At 47.8% G+C, this 13,937-nt stretch overlaps 1 protein-coding gene across 1 annotated transcript in view; it reads right to left on the minus strand.

Annotated features, from left to right (window-relative positions):
• DHRS7C (dehydrogenase/reductase 7C) overlaps positions 1 to 9,662 on the minus strand; it is a 28,066-nt gene extending 18,404 nt beyond the window's left edge. The window contains exon 1 of the mRNA XM_073606797.1: positions 9,514 to 9,662. The gene's annotated coding sequence lies outside the window, so the exon portion shown is untranslated. The remainder of the gene's footprint in view (positions 1 to 9,513) is intronic.
• Positions 9,663 to 13,937: the final 4,275 nt, after the last annotated feature.

The raw sequence follows: 13,937 nt of genomic DNA on the forward strand, positions 1-13,937 counted from the left end.
TGCTCCCCCCTATACTGTACTCTTCTGCTCCCCCCTGTACTGTGGTCTTCTGCTCCCCCCTGTACCGTGCTCTTCTGCTCCCTCCCATACTGTGCCCTTCTGCTCCCCCCATACTGTACTCTTCTGCTCTCCCCTATACTGTGCTCTTCTGCTCCCTCCTGTACTGTGCTCTTCTGCTCCCCCCTATACTGTGCTCTTCTGCTCCCCCCTGTACTGTGCCATTCTGCTCCCTCCCGTACTATGCCTTTTTCTCCTTCATGTACTGTGCTCTTTTACTCCCCCCTGCACTGTGCTCTTCTACTTCCCCCCGGTACTGTGCTCTTCTGCTCCCCCTATACTGTGCTCTTCTGCTCCCCCCGTACTGTGCCATTCTGCTCCCCTGTACCCTTTTGCTCCCCCCCGTACTGTGCCTTATGTTCTCCCTGTACTGTGCCCTTCTGTTCCCCCCTGTACTATGCCCCTTTGCCCCCCTCCTATACTGTGCTCTTCTGCTCCCCCCCCCCGTACTGTGCCCTTCTGCTCCCCCCTCATACTGTGCCCTTCTGCTCCTCCCGTACTGTGCCCTTTTGCTCCCCCCTATACTGTGCTCTTCTGCTCCCTCCCGTACTGTGCCTTCTGCTCCCTCCTGTACTGTGCTCTTCTGCGCCCCCCCTGTACTGTGCTCTTCTGCTCCCCCCAGTACTATGCCCTTCTGCTACCCCGAATCCTTTTGCTCCCCCCATACTGTGCCTTCTGCTCCCCCTGTACTGTGCCCTTTTGCTCCCCCCCAGACAGTTTCTTCTGCTTCCCCTGTACTGTGCTCTTCTACCCTCATGCTTCCCCCCATACTATGCCCCTCCCCGCCCCCCTGTACTGTGTCCTTCTGTCCCCTCCCATACTGTGCCCTTCTGCTCCCCCCTGTACTGTGCCGTTCTGCTCCCCCCTTTACTGTGCTCTTCTGCTTCCCCCCGTACTGTGCTCTTCTGCTCCCCTGTACCCTTTTGCTCCCCCCCATACTGTGGCTTCTGCTCCGCCTGTACTGTGCCCTTCTGCTTCCCCCTGTACTATGCCCTTTTGCTCCCCCTGTACTGTATCCTTCTGCTCCCTCCTGTACTGTGCCCTTCTGCTCCCCCCATACTGTGCCCTTTTTCTCCCCCCCATACTGTGCCTTCTGCTCCCCCTGTACTGAGCCCTTTTTCTCCCCCCCCCCCGTACTGTGCCTTCTGCTCCCCCTGTACTGTGCCCTTCTGCTCCCCCTGTACTGTGCTCTTCTATTGCCCCGCTGTACTGTGCCCTTCTGCTCCACCCATACTGTGCCCTTTTGCTCCCCCCCCGTACTGTGCCTTCTGTTCCCCCTGTATTGTGCCCTTCTGCTCCCCCTGTACTGTTCCCTTCTGCACCCCCTCATACTGTGTCCTTCTGCTCACCCCCTGTACTGTGTCCTTCTGCTCCCCCGCACTGTGCCCTTTTGCTTCCCCCTGTACTGTTCTCTTCTGCGCCCCCCCCCCCGTACTGTTCTCTTCTGCTACCACCCTGTACTGGGTCCTTCTGCTCCACCCCTGTACTGTTTCTTTCTGCTTCCCCCGTACTATGCCTTTTTGCTCTCCCCTGTACTGTGCCTTCTGCTCCTTCCTGTACTGTGCCCTTCTGCTCCCCCCCGTACTGTGCCTTCTGCACCCCCCTCTACTGTGTCCTTCTGCTCCCCCCTGTACTGTGCTCTTTTGCTCCCCCTATACTGTGCTCTTCTGCTCCTCCCTGTACTGTGTCCTTCTGCTCCCCCCTTTACTGTGCTCTTCTGCTTCCCCCCGTACTGTGCCCTTCTGCTCCCCTGTACCCTTTTGCTCCCCCCCATACTGTGGCTTCTGCTCCGCCTGTACTGTGCCCTTCTGCTTCCCCCTGTACTATGCCCTTTTGCTCCCCCTGTACTGTATCCTTCTGCTCCCTCCTGTACTGTGCCCTTCTGCTCCCCCCGTACTGTGCCCTTTTTCTCCCCCCCCATACTGTGCCTTCTTCTCCCCCTGTACTGAGCCCTTTTTCTCCCCCCCCCCCCCGTACTGTGCCTTCTGCTCTCCCTGTACTGTGCCCTTCTGCTCCCCCTGTACTGTGCTCTTCTATTGCCCCCCTGTACTGTGCCCCTCTGCTCCACCCATACTGTGCCCTTTTGCTCCCCCCGTACTGTGCCTTCTGTTCCCCCTGTATTGTGCCCTTCTGCTCCCCCTGTACTGTTCCCTTCTGCACCCCCCCATACTGTGTCCTTCTGCTCACCCCCTGTACTGTGTCCTTCTGCTCCCCCGCACTGTGCCCTTTTGCTTCCCCCTGTACTGTTCTCTTCTGCGCCCCCCCCCCCCTGTACTGTTCTCTTCTGCTACCACCCTGTACTGGGTCCTTCTGCTCCACCCCTGTACTGTTTCTTTCTGCTTCCCCCATACTATGCCTTTTTGCTCTCCCCTGTACTGTGCCTTCTGCTCCTTCCTTTACTGTGCCCTTCTGCTCCCCCCCGTACTGTGCCTTCTGCACCCCCCTCTACTGTGTCCTTCTGCTCCCCCCTGTACTGTGCTCTTTTGCTCCCCCTATACTATGCTCTTCTGCTCCTCCCTGTACTGTGTCCTTCTGCCCCCCCCCCCCCCCCCCCCCGTACTGTGTCCTTTGTATTGATTAGTCTTTGATTTATGACATGTTTTCTTATTGTTTAAAATATAAAAATAAAAAATGAAACTGCACAGAAGAGAATTGTAACAAAATACAGCTGCCAGCACACAATTTGTGATACCAAATTTACAAAGAAATATAATAAACAAGCACAGCACTATATGAACTCAATAAACACAAAGTGTGAAGTGCATATGTGACCTGCTTAATCAAAGTGCAAATAGTGAAAAAAAATCATAAATAAATAACAAAATACAAATGTCCAAGTGTATATAAAACTGTGTAAAAACACAGTGTTCCAATATTATCTGCTTGTAGACCCGCCGCAGTACATATAGTGTGGATGGGCGGCTTGTACAGGCACCATAACATACCTGTACGTCGCAGCTTTCCTCTGGGTTCAGGGTGCGCGCTACCCTCTGCCTGCTGGCTCTGCTGTAATTGTACACAACGGAATTTAGTTTGCAGGTCGCAGCCAATGATTCATAGCTAAGACCTGCTGAACTGCTGTGTCCAATCACAACCCAGAGCCCTGTGTTGACAAAGGGAATGATCTTTCTGTTTCTTATCCTGCCGAACTATTACAGTCCCACTATAAGTCGCTGATCACCGCCATTAGTAGTATAAAAAATACATTTTAGGAGTACAGAAACTGGATTTTCAGGGTGCAACAAAAATATTAGTGCCTGTTAAGCCCCTTGATTGCTTTTACAAGCGGCAGGAAGGGAAGTCCCCTCCGTCCCCCCCTGCCCTCCGGTACTTCTCCGGTCTCTTCTGTGCGATCAGGGAGCCAGAGAATGAATCTGCCACTGCCATCGGTTTACCATAGAGCTTCCCAGCCATCTCTATGACCCTCGGAGGCCAAAAGCAACATCATGGTGTCACTTCCGGCAGATGTAAACACTGCCATTTTTTTGCAATTTTTTTTTGGTGTACTTACACTGCTATGCTGTTCTTGGCTGAGGTCAATTCCAAACCACTTAATCACGTATGTACATATTGCACTGTGTTATTATAGGATAGGCCTATTATAGGCCTTTGCATTGCTGTTTATTTCTCTTTCAGGTGTTGCCGCATCAGTATATCTTCCTTGGACAAGGAAAGACAGGGATTGAACCTGACCACAACACTAACCCTTTTATACCCTCTTATCATTGTATATATTAGATAGATAGTTAGGAAATAAGGTCATTGCTTATGTCTGCCTTAAATATTTGGGTGGCACCTCACCTTTAAAATTGTACATAATTTTTGATATTTATCTGTCAAATATGACCTACCATTTCTCATGTGTTTGATACTCATGTTTGTTTCATGTGGTACGCCACAGGTACTGCTGTCATTGTTATTCTTTTCTGTTTCCCCACCCATCCCAGTTTTTGCCAGGACATTCGCTCCCAGGCTTGAGGGCTCAAATTATTTTTTATGCAAACTCCGAGACGTAATTTTGTAGGCAGGGGGAGGATGTAGCACCCTGATGTTTAGGCAGGGTTGCTCCTAAATTTACCTGCCAGGTGTAGTTAGCTTGGCTCATTCTTAGGGATCAACTGAGTTCATCCTAAGTCTTGGTGGAGCAGCGTAGGGTTCGGACTGCGGCTTGCAGTCCAACCATAAGTGACGGTTCTGCTGGCCGGAGAACCTGTTTTGGTCGGAGGTAGAGGGGAAGCTGTCGCCACTAAGGGGCCAACCACCTTATTAGCAGAGAAGAAACGCTCCTGCGCACAAGTGGATTACCAAGCAGGCTATATAATGACACAGGCCTTACTGCCCTCAAGGATGGGGGACCCTATTAGTCAAAGATATAAAAGAAAAAGAAAGGATGCACCAGCCATGTGCATTATCCTTTGGATGTATTTATTAAAAATGTTAAAAAGAAAGCTACTCACAAACAATGCTATAAATTCTCGTAATATGAATAGTCATCAAGTAGCAGCATACAGTCAAAGATGAACAGAACTCTCCAAGGGCCACAGAGGAACTCACAGAAATCACTGCCAGCTGACGCGTTTCAAAGGGACCATCCCTTCTTCCTCAGAGCTCGGCAGTGGGCACTCCTTCAGCAATTCCCATATATATACACACACGCACACAAATGTATGCACATGTGCACCTTCAATCAGTCAGCCAATCAAGGGCCTAAGCCCCTTCCCCTTAGCCCAGTGGGCGGCCCGAACAGTAGAACTCCCACTGGGGGGGCATTACTTAACCCTTGCTACATACATGTAATGTATGCTACTGTATGTAGCAAGGGTTAAGTAATGCCCCCCCCAGTGGGAGTTCTACCGTTCGGGCCACCCATCGGGCTTAGGCCCTTGATTGGCTGACTGATTGAAGGTGCATATGTGCATACATATGTGTGTGTGTGTGTGTGTGTGTGTGTGTGTGTATATATATATATATATATATATATATATATATATATATATATATGGGAATTGCTGAAGGAGTGCCCACTGCCGAGCTCTGAGGAAGAAGGGGTGGTCCCTTCGAAACGCGTCAACTGGCAGTGATTTCTGTGAGTTCCTCTGTGACCCTTGGAGAGTTCTGTTCATCTTTGACTGTATGCTGCTACTTGATGACTATTCATATTGCGAGAATTTATACCATTGTTTGTGAGTAGTTTTCTTTTTAACATTTTTAATAAATACATCCAAAGGATAATGCACAAGGCTGGTGCGCCCTTTCTTTTTCTTTTATATCTCCAACCACCTTATTACCAAGGACCACAGTGAGTAACTGAAACGAGTACCGGAGCAGTATTCTCACCAACTGGGGACAGTGAAGAATTGGGAAACTTCAGCAGGTGTCAAGCCAGGGACCCAGCCAGCGGAGTTGACGCTTGCAGAGCAGCCTTGTGTGTCAAGCCAGGGACTAAGCAGGCCAGTGGGGTGAAGCTTGAAAAGTATCTGGACTGCCAAACTAGGGACCCAGCAGAGAAGTGGGGGTGACGCTTGAGGAAGATACTAACGTAAAGATTGGAAGAGCTCATGGAATTCAGTGGCAGTGAATCAGCATGCCTATAGAGAGAGAGACTGGGAGCTCAGTGGGTTGATAACCTACAAGAAGTGATTGTAGAAAAGTAAAGGAACTCGTTACAACTTGTGTTAGGAACTGTTCTAAGACAGTATTCCTACGCATTTAGATGTGGTGTCTTGCTGGGTGCCTTTCCCTGCATGGCTGTCTACCTATAGAAGTCTCAGAGTCAGCCAATTAACATTGCAACTACCTTAAGGGTGACCTGGCCCTAAACCTTCTCTCCCACAGTTCTGTTCAAGAGAAATAAAATCTCTTTGCATTCAAGAAGTGTCTGGCGCCCATGAATCTATCTTGCATTACACCCACTATGCTTGGTAACCCACTCTACAGAGAAGGATGTCAGCTGTCCCTGGCTCTGGAGGTCCTCATTAGACTAAAGGAAGCCTGGAACCTGGCTACACGTACAAATACTGTACATTGCCTGTACTGGTCTTCTGTATGTCAGCGGAGGTAAAATCTCAACCACATGAAGGGTGTATTGCTTTCCAACCAGATTGAACAGCATGATGAAGGCCTCGTTTACACCAGCGATGCTCTCTGAAGTCCTCTTCGGACAGCATTTCATAGGCAGGCAGGAGGCGATGTATTGCCTAGTCACCTCCTGCTTTAACCCCTTGAGCCTCACACTAGCGCGCAACAACCGCATGCATTGCATATGGATGCGGGGTGATTGCAGGGAAAACCCCCATTCAACTGAGTTTAGCAGGCAGTACTGCGGGGATAATGTTCGCCGTGGCATCTGTACTTCCCCCTCCACTGCCTTTGCAGCATAAGGGGGGAGCAGCTGGGGGCAGAAAAAAAATGTGTGTTAGCCGTGCATTTTTACCACACCCCAAACACAAGTGTAAGTGTCCCTTTACAGAGGGGAGCAGTAAAGTGCAGTCACAGTGCTGAAACATAGAGCAGAGCCTGCATAGGTAATGATGAGGAGAAATGGCCAGGAGAGGAGCCTGTACAACCGTGCAAGACTGAAGGGAAGGCTGGAGGTCAGATCTAATGCCGCGTACACACAGTCGGACTTTTCGTCTACAAAAGTCCGACAGCCTGTCCGACAGACTTTCGACAGACTTTTGGCGGACTTTTGGCGGACTTTTGGCGGACTTTTGGCGGACTTGCGGCAGACTTTCTTACGAGCAGACTTGCCTACATACGATCACACAAAAGTCCGACGGATTCGTACGTGATGACCTACACTGGACTAAAATAAGGAAGTTGATAGCCAGTAGCCAATAGCTGCCCTAGCGTGGGTTTTTGCCCGTCGGACTAGCACACAGACGAGCGGATTTCTGGGTCCGGCAAAGTTACGACGTAAAGATCTGAAGCATGTTTCAAATCTAAAGTCCGTCAGATTTGAGGCTGGAAAAGTCAGCTGAAAGTCCGCTGAAAGTCCAGGGAAGCCCACACATGATCAGATTGTCAGCCAGCTTTAGTCCGTCGGCGTCAGTCGGACTTTTGTAGACGAAAAGTCCGACCGTGTGTACGCGGCATAAGGCTTTTATTATAAAGAATTTTCTGCCATGGCTCCCCGATAATGCTGCTTGCTAATGATCTGTTGATTTCGCACGTGGAAAACAAAGACAGGTGGGTAACCCATCCCAAACTAGACATGTGCAATGCGTTACGTTCCAAATTGGTTTTTTAAAGAATTTCGACAAATTCGTTAATTCGGGAACATCCGAACTAACAAAAAAACGGTTTGACAAATTTTTCCAACTATTCGTAAATTGGAATATTCGAAAATTCGTAATCTCGAAAATTCGTAAATTCGAAATCCCGAAAATTCGTATACCTGAAATAATAACTAACTATTAAATTATAGGTATTGGAATTTCCTTTCAAATTTGGCTGTTAGTGAACGCAACGAATGCGAATTTATCCAAAGTTACGAAATATCTGAAATAACGAATGCCATCGTATCTAAACGAATGGAACGTAATGAATTAATAATAATAAATAACAATATTTATTATTATTATTATTAATAATAATAATAATAATAATAAAAACTTTTTATTATTTATTATTAATTTGTTCCGTCCATTTGTTTAGATGCGGCATTCATCAATTTGGATAATTCGTAACTTCAGATAAATTCGTATTCGTTATGTTCACTAACAGCCAAATTTGAAAGGAAATTCCAATACCTATGACTTAAAAGTTAGTTATTCTTTAAAATTTTTGGATTTTCATTCTTATTTTCAGATTTTCAAATTTGCGAATATGCGAATCTTCGAATTTATGAATTTTTGAATTTTTGAATTTATGAATTTTCGAATTTACAAATTAATGAATATATGAATTTACAAATCTTCGAATTTACGAATTGCGATCATAACAAATGACCCGAAAAACAAACAAACAAACAAAAAAATAATAATGAAACGAAAATGAACAAATTTTTCGGCAGTGCACATGTCTATACCAAACACCTCCCAGTGTGGATCCAGACCCATGATTTAACCGCTTGCCGACTGCCGCACGAACATTTACGTTGGCAGAATGGCACGGACAGGCAAATGGGCGTACAGGTTTAAATTTGCCGCCGTGTGGTCATCGCGAGCTCCGTGAGTGCGATCGCGGGTCCCGCGGACTCGATGTCCGCAGGGATACCCGCGATCATCTCACGGAGAGGAAGAACGGGGAAAGGCTGATGTAAACAAGCATCTCCCCGTTCTGCCTAGTGACAGGACACTGATCACAGCTCCCTGTGATCGGAAGCGGTGATCAGTGTCGTGTCACACATAGCCCCTCCCCCCCACAGTTAGAATCACTCCCTAGGACACACTGAACCCCTGCAGCGCCCCCTCCTGATTAACCCCTTCACTGCCAGTCACATTTACACAGGAATCAATGCATTTTTAATCGCACTGATCGCTGTATAAATGTGAATGGCCCCAAAATAGCGCCAAAAGTGCCCGATCTGTCCTCCATAATGTCGCAGTCATAATAAAAAACGCTGATCGCCGCCATTACTAGTAAAAAAAAAAAAATATTAATAAAAATGCCATAAAACTATCCCCTATTTTGTAGACGCTATAACTTTTGCGCAAACCAATCAATAACCGCTTCCGATTTTTTTTACCAAAAATATGTAGAAGAATACATATCGGCCTAAACTAAGGAAAAAAAATTTTTTTTATATATTTTTGGGGGATATTTATTATAGAAAAAAGTAAAAAATATTTATTTTTTTCAAAATTGTCGCTTTTTTTTTGTTTATAGCGCAAAAAATAAAAACCGCAGATGTGATCAAATACCACCAAAAGAAAGCTCTATTTGTGGGGGAAAAAAGGACATCTATTTTGTTTGGGAGCCACGGCGCACGACCGCGCAAGTTGCCAGTTAAAGCGACGTAGTGCCAAGTCGCAAAAAACGCTCTGGTCTTTGGCCAGCCAAATGGTCCGGGGCTTAAGTGGTTAAGAAACACTGCTGTAGCTGCTTGTACTGTGCAATAATTAATTTTCAAAAATCCTCAACACTCACAACAGCGACTCTTAGCCCTAATTTACACCAGTGCGGCTTTGAAATCATGCTACATCAGCGCAATTTCAAAGCCGCAGATCAGTGCGATTATGATGTTCATTGCGGCTTGCGACTTCATTTAATAGAAGTCAATGCAAGCTGCAATGAAATCGCAGAAAAGTAGTGCCGGAACCTTTTTCAAAGTAGTTGCCATGAATTGACCGGTTCTATTGCCGCAAATAGCGTGCGGCTTGTCATGTGATTTTGAACTGTCAAATCGCATTACAAGTGCCACTGGTGGGAACCAGAGCTAAAGTTTGATTTCTATTGGGCTCTTCCATTTGGGGCCTTAAAACAGCAGCCCCAACCCTCCCCCTTTCCACTTACTTTCTCGGCAGTCAACAATCCCGGCTGGAGCGTAACCTGATTGTTTAGAAATTGTGATGGGAAAATCTATATTTGCTCCGTCTTCGTCATCATTATTTTCATATCATTGTAAGTTTAAACCTTTCCTAAGTCTTCTCTTTATTTAAGGACGCCCACGAGTCACAGAAATAGAATTCGGTACAGAATGTGGAGGAGGACTCCGCAGGAATGTCGCTATTCAGAATGTTCTGTACACTTCCACAAACGTCTCCGCCGTCCAATCATTTCCTCTGATACTTTATTTCTAATGTAACAACGGAGGCGGTGATCGAAAAATAGGAACAAAGGATGACAGAACAATGGCTGCACGATGAGTAATATTGCTTTGCAGCACCGAGGTCCTGGATTCAGTTATTGCTGACTACTGCGTCTGCATGGAGTTTGCATGCTCTCCCCTTATTTGTGTTGATTTTCTTCTTCAGTTTATACATATGAACAGTACCAGGACAGGTTCATCCAGCGCCCAGGGCAAGGGTCCAGAATTGCGCCCCCTCCCTCCACTCTTAATACATGCCGTAGTAGGGGCGTACCACCCTGCATATATTGCCCCCTTGCCAATCTGTGCCCAGGGCAGCAACTCCCTACTGCCCACCCCTTGTCCCAGCCCTGCGTGTGCAGATAATTGGCTTCTATCGTAAAAATTTGTGTTGTATGTTAGTTGGATGTGGATCTGATGGGGCCATGTATGATGCCAGTACAGCATGGCATGGTGTGCAGCGCACAAACTCATGGTCAGAGCGCACAAACTCAGAGCGCACACAGTCAGAGCGCACACAGTCAGATTGCACACAGTCAGAGTGCACACAGTCAGAGTGTACACAGTCAGATTGCACACAGTCGGGATTGCACAAAGTCAGAGCGCACACAGTCAGATTGCACACAGTCATATTGCACAAAGTCAGAGCGCACACAGTCAGATTGCACACAGTCAGAGTGCACACAGTCAGATTGCACACAGTCAGAGCGCACACAGTCAGATTGCACACAGTCAGAGCGCACACAGTCAGATTGCACATAGTCAGAGCGCTCACAGTCAGATTGCACACACTCATATTGCACAAAGTCAGAGCGCACACAGTCAGAGTGTACACAGTCAGATTGCACACCGTCAGAGTGCACACAGTCAGATTGCACACAGTCAGAGCACACACAGCCAAAGTGTGCGCTAGACTATATATATATACACAAGCCTGTATATATATATATATATATATATATATATATATATATATATATATATATATATATATATATATATATACACACAGGCTTGTATATACACATAGTCTAGCAAAGCCTATACCTGACAGTAGACCATTCCTGGAGTGCGTGTTCAAAGACACTTTCAGGCAGGTGACTCAGTGAGGTGCAGATCATAAAATATATATCCACTGCATTGTAATCCAGCAAAGCCTATACCTGACAGTAGGCCATTCCTGGAGTACATGTTCAAAGACACTTTTAGGCAGGTGACTCAGTGAGGTGCAGTTCATAAAATATATATCCACTGCATTGTAGTGCAGCCAAGCCTATACCTGACAGTAGGCCATTCCTGGAGTACGTGTTCAAAGACACTTTCAGGCAGGTGACTCAGTGAGCTGCAGTTCATTTAATATATATATATATATATATATATATATATATATATATATACAGGCTTGTATATATATATAGTCTAGCCTAGCCTATACCTGACTGTAGGCCATTCCTGGTGTACTGTTTTTGATAAACTTCAGGCGTTGTTTTGCTAATCTAATTGTACTGTATGTCTGGAAGGCCACCAAGGAGAGGCAGACGCTCACAGGCCACTAAAAGAGGGAAAGCAGGCTCTGTGTCTAAGCCAACAATGCTGGTCGTGGACACGGTGCATCCTCGGCACGTGGTTGTGGTGCATGCTTGTCCTTTTTTTCGGCAGCTGGCCCTGTTGAGCCACAACATGCAGAAGAGTTGGTAGAGTGGATGACCAAGCCATCCTCATCCTCCTCATCCTCTGTCACCCAGGCTCAAGGTACTTTGTCTGCCAATGCAGCTGCGAAAGCGGCCTCTTTCATCGACTCAATGTCATCAGTCCCTCCTTCCCTAGCCCCACCATCATGCCCTGAGGAGTCCCCCGAACAGTTCGAACACAGTGTAGGGTACATGCTGCAGGAGGATGCGCAGCGTTTTGAAGGCTCTGATGATGGTACCCAGGTTGAGGATGAAGGCAGTAACTTGAGCCCAGAGAGAGGGGGTGCCCAAGAAGGACATGAAACTGGCAGTCATGTTCCCCCAGGTGCAGCATACTGCCAGGTTTGCTCCAGTGGCGAGGAGGGAGGGGATGATGAGGTCACTGACTCTACGTGGGTGCCAGATAGAAGAGAGGAGGAGGAGGCACATCTCCAATGAGGCAGGATGCCCTCCAGGGGCCAGCTTAAGGGCAGGCAACCAACTGCATCACACCGCAAAGCTCCGCATGTGCAGGGCGCTGCTGACTCCACGCGTTTTTCCAAAAGTTCTTTGGTGTGGGCCTTTTTTGAGACATGTGCAGCAGATCGCACCGTTGCTGTTTGCAACATATGTCTGAAGCGTATCAAGCTTGGCCAAAACAGCAGCCGCTTGGGTACCACATGCTTGACCAGACATATGTCGAGCTCCCATGCAGTCCGTTGGCAACAGTACTTAAAAGACCCACACCAAAAAACAAGGCAGACCTCTCCTTGCTCCTCATCAGCTGGGATCTCCAACCCCACTATAACTTCAGTCCTCTCAGAGACCTGCACTGAGAGGAATGAAGGTGTAGAATTAGGTGTCCCAAGCACTTGCGGGCAATCTGCTAGTGGTACACCAACATCCGATTAAAGCAGGCAAATTTCCCTACCCCAGTTGCTAAAGAAAGAAATTTGGTCCCAGCCATCCACATGCTCAGTGGCAGAATGCTAGTCTGGCTAAATTGCTAGCACTCCAACTGCTGCCTTTTCAGCTGGTAGACTCTGCCCCCTTTTGAGAATTTGCGGAATGTTCGGTACCTCAGTGGCAGGTTCCCAAACGCCAATTTTTTTTTTGGAAGGCCATTCCGGCTCTCTACCGACATGTGGAAGGCAATGTCTTGGCCTCGTTGGACAGAGCGGTCAGCGGTAAGGTGCATATTACCACTGACTCATGGTCCAGCAGGCATGGACAGGGACGTTAGCTTTCTTTCACGGCGCACTGGGTAACCCTGCTGGCAGCTGGGAAGGATGCAGGACAGGGTGCAGTATTGTTGGAACTTGTTCCGCCACCACGCCTCCAAAATTCTGGTAGTGGTGATTCTGCCACACCTCTCTCCTCCACCCCCTCTTCTTCTTCTTCCTCTATGGCTTTCAGGGCTAGCTAGCCCTTGCTTCTCTGAGCTGGCCGCTCAGCTGTCGGTTAATTGCCAGCTCTCATCTCTCTCCACAGTTAACCAGGTGTTGTGGATCTGCTCATCAGTCCCGCCTACTTAAAGATCTCCAGCTCACTTCATTCCTGCCTTCGCCTTGGTCACATCACAAGAAACCATCTCCTGCGTTCCTGTTTAAAGACTGGCTTTGCTGACATCCCTTCTGGCTCCTTATCCTGCTTGCTGTTCCTCTACTTGGATCCCTGACTTCTGGTCTGGCTGATTAAGAGGTATGTCTGGTTCCGCCCCGCTTCCCCAGCGATTTGGGGGCGATCCAGTTCAATGCAGAGGGTTTCTCAACCAAGTTGAGATATACTTTGAGATGCTGCCACAGGCGTTTCCCACGGACAAAGCAAAGTAGGGTTCGTGATATCTTTGCTTTCTGAGAGAGCCTTGGCCTGGGCTAACCCTCTATGGGAGATGCAAAAACCTGTTGTCTTGAGTTACCCTGAGTTTGTGGCCTCCTTTAAAAGGGTATTTGACATTCCCGCACGCTCCGCTTCTGCTGCCAAGTGCCTCATGTCCATCAAACAGAGTACGAGAACTGTTGCCGACTACGCCATTGAGTTCCGTACTCTGGCAGCAGGTTGCTTGGAACAATGAGACCCTCGTGGCTGCTTTTTCCATGGTCTCTCAGATTCCATCAAGTATGAGATAGCAGCCTGAGATATACCCACTGAGCTGGAGAGTTTGATCTCATTTGCCATCCTCATTGACTCCAGACTCAAAGAAAGACTTTCTTTTAAGGAGCGCTTGCAGAAGCCTCCTGTACGTTTGCCTCCGAGCTTTGCAGTCCCACCCGTGCCTCCCTCACCTCCCATGCCTCCTGGTACTGAGTCGGTCAGTGAAGATGAACCCATGCACTTGGGCTTCACGTGTCTCTCTGCGGATGAGGGAGCCTTTAGGAGAGGGAGAGATTGTGCCTTTATTGTTGCCAGGCAGGTCACTTTTTGAAGTCTTGTCCTACCTGTCCTGGGAACACCCGAAC

The sequence above is a fragment of the Aquarana catesbeiana genome, linkage group LG12 (genome assembly GCF_042186555.1).
Source record: "Aquarana catesbeiana isolate 2022-GZ linkage group LG12, ASM4218655v1, whole genome shotgun sequence".
NCBI classification, from domain to species: Eukaryota; Metazoa; Chordata; class Amphibia; order Anura; family Ranidae; genus Aquarana; species Aquarana catesbeiana.